At 36.1% G+C, this 5,522-nt stretch overlaps 1 non-coding gene across 1 annotated transcript; it reads left to right on the plus strand.

Moving 5' to 3' along the window:
- Positions 1 to 5,199: 5,199 nt before the first annotated feature.
- On the plus strand, positions 5,200 to 5,306 carry LOC124525188 (U6 spliceosomal RNA). Its single transcript, XR_006965412.1, has one exon. It is a non-coding gene; the product is annotated as a U6 spliceosomal RNA (small nuclear RNA).
- The last annotated feature ends 216 nt before the right edge of the window (positions 5,307 to 5,522 follow it).

Consider the following 5,522-nt stretch of genomic DNA (forward strand, 5'->3'; position numbering starts at 1 on the left):
CGTTTCTGTCTTAGATGCCAACCTTAGAGCATCATTCCTTGTGGTTTTGAACATATTTCCTATTGTGAGTAAATATCTCAAATAATGACCTACAATTAAATATTTACTTTTTAAAGAACATTTATCCAGATTATAAAGAGTAAGCTTTGATACAATAAGGGAGGAAGACAGCATACAATACAATAAAAAAAGATACAATAAAAAAAGAGCAAGACAGCATAGGGTCCTTGGTGGCAAGAGAGTTGGAGCTGGTGAAGTCTGATTATTTACTAAAAAAATTATATTTAACTTCACCTCAGACCTGCAGAAACATTTTCCTTTCCTATTTCCTGTTGCCCTGGGGAAAGTTGCTGTTACCATAGAAAAAGGGATTTTATGTGCATAACCTATGCATTCCTTTCTGGGGGCCAGCAGAAAAACATCGTGAGGGACTCACTTTCACAGCCCATTAGCATGCTCTCTTAAGCAGTATTTTTTTTTTCCTGTTTTTGAAGTTAAACCCCTATTGATTGTTTCTTCTCATTTCCACATCTTCTTTTAGTTTGACGGAGGAGAATTATGTTATGATCCTTACAAAGGGACCAGAAGTGCCGATCTATTTTAAGGTCCATTCAAACACAGACCACCCACCTCTCCTCTTGGTGCTGTGGAAGTTTCTGGAAGAAACTCCATTCTTAATTTTGGGATTCTTACACATGTACCAAAAAAAAAGGAGTTACAATGGAAACTGGGGGAGTAAGTAAGTTGGTAACTTTAACAGAAGTGTTCACTTGCTATTGCTAAAGCTGGAATAACAAGTGTGCATTTACCAGGGGAATACAGAACTTTCTATCATAAAGTTGGCTACTTTTCTTTGCCAGGTGCTCCATACCTCTTCAAGTGTATTCCCAATACAGGAGCAATATTTTCTGTATTAACGATGTAGAGAAATGTTCGTTATTGACATAGCAGTATGGCGGTTAGTAAAAAAAAAAAAAAAATTAAAATAATTAAGACAATTTATATTACTTTCTGTGTCTATATTTCTCCCTTCTCTTCTGTCTGAGGCTTCAAAAGGGCATCCTTGAGGGTTTTGTGGGTCTTGGTTTCCTTTACTTTTAAACATTGAAGTGATTCATTATATAAAATTTGGATAGCAAGTTAAAATGTAAAGTAGGTAAAAAAAAAAAAAAAAGGCAATGAACTCCTTATCCTGACTCAATTTTAGCTAATAATTTCATGCGTGTTCTTCCAGGATTTTTTCCCTAAGCATTTTTTTTAAACATAGCTGCAATTATTGAAGGCTTTACTTGAAATTATAAAAGGTAATTGGGGAGTCCTTGTTTAAGTGGCTGGGGCACATGTGTAACACTGCTTTGCTCAGTATTTATTTTCCTTTATTTTCTAGCAGTAGGATTTATCCAAGCCACCCGTCATTCAGCTTTTCCTACTAATATGTCTTACTTTTGCTTTAGAATGCTTATTTTACCTAGTTGACATGCACGGTTTATATAATTTGGGAATTTTTAGCCTGATTAAAAACAACTTATTTGATTGATGAATACTTGCTATGGGGAAAGATACCACGCAATAGTTTTGGGGCCACAGTATTAGAGTTTGGATTTATCTGCAAAATACTCACTGCTGACAGGTGAGTGCCATGGGACTTTAGATGCCCGCAGGACATTAGTGATGGTGGGATTGAGACTTTGTGGCTGTAGGCATGAAGTGATTGTTTCTTCCCTCTCTCATGATAATGCTCTTACCTGCATCTCATGGGGTTGGCTCTGAAGGTGATAGGGCTGAGGAGGTGTGCGAATGGAAATTTCAGGGAATTGGAAAATGCTGTAATCAGAGAAAGGATTTTGAACTCATTTAAGTTTCCATCAAAATATACTCTTTATAAAAAGCCTGGTGATATTAATAGCCTTTCTCTCAGGATACTAATAGATAGCATTTACTGAGTGGTTACCATATGTCAGGTACATGACATTTATTACCTAATGAAATCTTCTCAACGGTCCTATAAATTAAATCTTGTTACTGTTCTCATTTAAGCAATGAAGAAACTGAGTTATAGAGAAAATACATAACTTGCCCAAAGTCAGTAGCTAGTTAGTAATGAAGTCAGAACGTGAACTTTGGCAATCTAACCAGTGTCCATTTTCTTAACAGTGTTTTACTGTGATCCTTCTGATAGATTTAGATAAATAAACCTTCTCAAGAATATGAGCCTTGTTATTACTTTTTCCTGAAAAAGTAACACCAATCGCCAAATGCCAAATATAGAGAGCACTTGTCAGTATTTATTTTTAAGTCTCTGAAAAAGATATATTCTTAAAATTTTTTTTTAATTAAAATCATTACGTTTTGTCTTTTGAAATGGATGTCTTCAATGGAAACTTAAACAATTGTTTGGGGCACCTGGGTGGCTCAGTCATTTGGGTGTCTGATTCTTGATTTCGGTTCAGGTAACGATCCCAGGGTCATAAGATCAAGCCCCATGTCAGGTTCCTTGCTGAGCATGAAACCTGCTTGGGATTCTCTCTCTCTCCCCCCACCCCAACTCCTCTCCACTTTTCACATGGTCTCTCTCTAAAAAAACAAAACACACAAAAAAACAGTTGCCTAAGCACACCATTATTGGTATCTGATTCTATACGTTCTCTGTACTTTTCATTGTCTTTGAGCTTCTTTACCATTTTTATAAGTTGTAGATAACTAATAGCTAGTACAAATGATTGCTGTCCAAAATCATGCATATGAATTTCATCTGGAATAAATGCAACTGATTTCTCTCTACCTCCTGGGTAGAGAATAAAACCGGAATGAGCCAGTTTTGCAACTATTTGCGAATTAATTTTAGCATACTTAATCTTAATATATGTGTGATTCTGTAAATCTCATTTGCATCAATTGTAACATCTATGACTTCCTCATTAGTTAATGAATGAAATAAGATCTTGGGCAGGTGTCCAATTTACTTTTGTATGAGAGTCATGATTATATCCTCTTTTAAAATCTCAAACTTTCTGTGGCACCTGGGTGGCTCAGTCAGTTAAGCATCCAACTACAGCTCAGGTCATGATCTCACAGTTTGTGAGTTCGAGCCCAAATCAGGCTCTGTGCTGACAGCTCAGAGCCTGGAGCCAGCTTCGGATTCTGTGTCTCATGCTCTCTCTGCCCCTCTGCCACTCATGCTCAGTCTCTCTCTGTCTCTCAAAAATAAATAAATGTTAAGAAAATTTTAAAAATAAAATCTCAAACTTCCTTTTCTTATTTTATTCCAATCAGTCTCCATATTCTATACATTTTACCTCAAATGTATTTTAAGCCTCTCTTTCTGTTCCTTTTGCCTGATCTAGACCCTCATCTCATCAGTGCACTCTAACAGCAGTATAAGTGATATATAAATGTTTGCTGGATAAATGCATGAACACCCAGGTTTGGGATTAAGATCGTAATATTATTGTGGATGATAAGAACAGCTGGAGTGGAAATAGCAAGAGATACCAACACTCTAAAAAGGCTGTTTTTTCAAAAATGTTTCTGAAGTATGGTTTTGTTGATACTCTTTTTTCTGATAAGGCATTTTAGTGCAATATGCACAATAATATAATTGTTCTTGCACTCAAAATTCAACCAGCTTTCTGGTGGCTTGATGCCTGGTTCTATTTCTTCTTCCATCTCTTCCATTTCTTTGAGCATGGCTAGGTAACACCAAATAGTTGTTCATCACCTAGAGCTTATACCATTGGGATATTCAAATTAACAATAATCCATTCAGTTGTTTCTTGTATCTTAGGCTCAATAATAAGTTGGGTTTGACTGGTGGTAGTAGGAGATGGAGAAGGGGGCATCTTCAACATGCAAAATATCCTTTGTTATTCAGAGTATAAAATAGGTGATGGGAATGAAGGAGTGCACTTATCATGATGAGCACCAGGTGTTTATGGAACTGTTGAAACATCGTATGAGACACATGAAACGAATATTACACTGCATATTAACTGGAATTTATTTTTTTAATAATTTTTTTAATGTTTATTTTTGAGAGAGAGAGGGGGACAGGGTGTGAGCGGGGGAAGGGCAGAGAGAGAGACACGCACAGAATCCGAAGCAGGCTCCAGGCTCTGAGCGTCAGTACAGAGCCCAACGTGGGGCCTGAACCCATGAACCATGAGATCACGACCTGAGCCAAAGTCCTACACTTAACCGACTGAGCCACTCAGGCGCCCTGAGAAGTATTGTTTAGAGGAAGAGGAGCTTAAGGAATTTTTTAAAGCTTTTATGCAAATTCCACTTACTTAGTGCCACCTGGGTGGCTCAGTCCATTAAGCGTCAGACTTTAGCTCAGGTCATGATCTCACAGTTCATAAGTTGAGCCCCAAGTCAAGCTGTACAGACAGCTTGGGCCTGAAGCCTGCTTTGGATTCTGTGTCTCCCTATTTCTCTGCCCCTTCCCTGCTCACGCTCTGTATCTCTCTGTCTCTGTCTCTCTCTCTCAGAAGTATTAAACGTTAAAAAAAAATTTTTTTTTAAATGTTTTTTCCATTGATGAGGCAAAAATGGTGTTTTCAGGCTATTTCTGAAAATCTTTCCACAAATAAAATAACTACTTTGGGGTATAGTAATTATGTCACAATTCATGGGTTACAAATTGTGCTTTTGAAGTCTTTCTCTTGAAGAGCTATTTAAGAATATGGCTTCTGGATCTGGTAAAGCATACTTTTTGTATTATGACTACCAAAGAAGCAGAACTGCCTGCTAATTGGACTATGATAAGATTGATATATTACAGTAATGAACAATAACAAAATTGAGGAGAGTAAACTTCTCCATTGCACTATAATACATAACTCTTTCAAAGAATTGTAACAAAACTTTTCTACAGTTAAGATCATATCATGGACAATGAAAGCATTAACAAACCTCTTGAGGCTGTCAATTTGTTTGGTGCAATGTACAGTCTCAGAAAATTTTATATGGATAATATTTTATCTGTACAAAATTATCTTTTCACTTGACAGTTCTTCCCAGGAATTTTTTATAATAGTGACAAGCTAATTCAGAAATATAAATTATATCAGGGCAACCTAAAATATTTCTGGCATCTCTGTTTTTATAAGGTAAATATATAAATCATTGTGATTTTCCAGGGGCTCCTTGAGAAATCTCAAAGATAATTTTAATTTTAATTTTAATTTAAAAAGATATCGAGTGGTTGTTTTGGGAGCACATACACTAAAATTGGAATGATATAGAGAAGATTAGCATGGCTTCTGTGCAAGGAGGACATGTGAATTTTTAAAGCATTCAATATTTATTCAGCAAATGGTGCTGGGAAAAGTAAACATTCACATGCAAAGAATGAAGATGGACTCTAACATTATACTATCTACAAGAGATTGGCTTAAAGTGAACCCAAACTCTTAAAAGAAAATATATGAGAAAAGCTTCATGACATTGGATTTGGCAATGGCTTCTTGGATATGACTTCAAAAGCCCAGACAACAAAAGAAAAAATAAATAAATTGGACTAT

Source organism: Lynx rufus, unplaced genomic scaffold (assembly GCF_022079265.1).
Source record: "Lynx rufus isolate CCGP_SWC_20201006 ecotype Redwood Valley unplaced genomic scaffold, mLynRuf1.p SCAF_4, whole genome shotgun sequence".
Classification (NCBI taxonomy): Eukaryota; Metazoa; Chordata; class Mammalia; order Carnivora; family Felidae; genus Lynx; species Lynx rufus.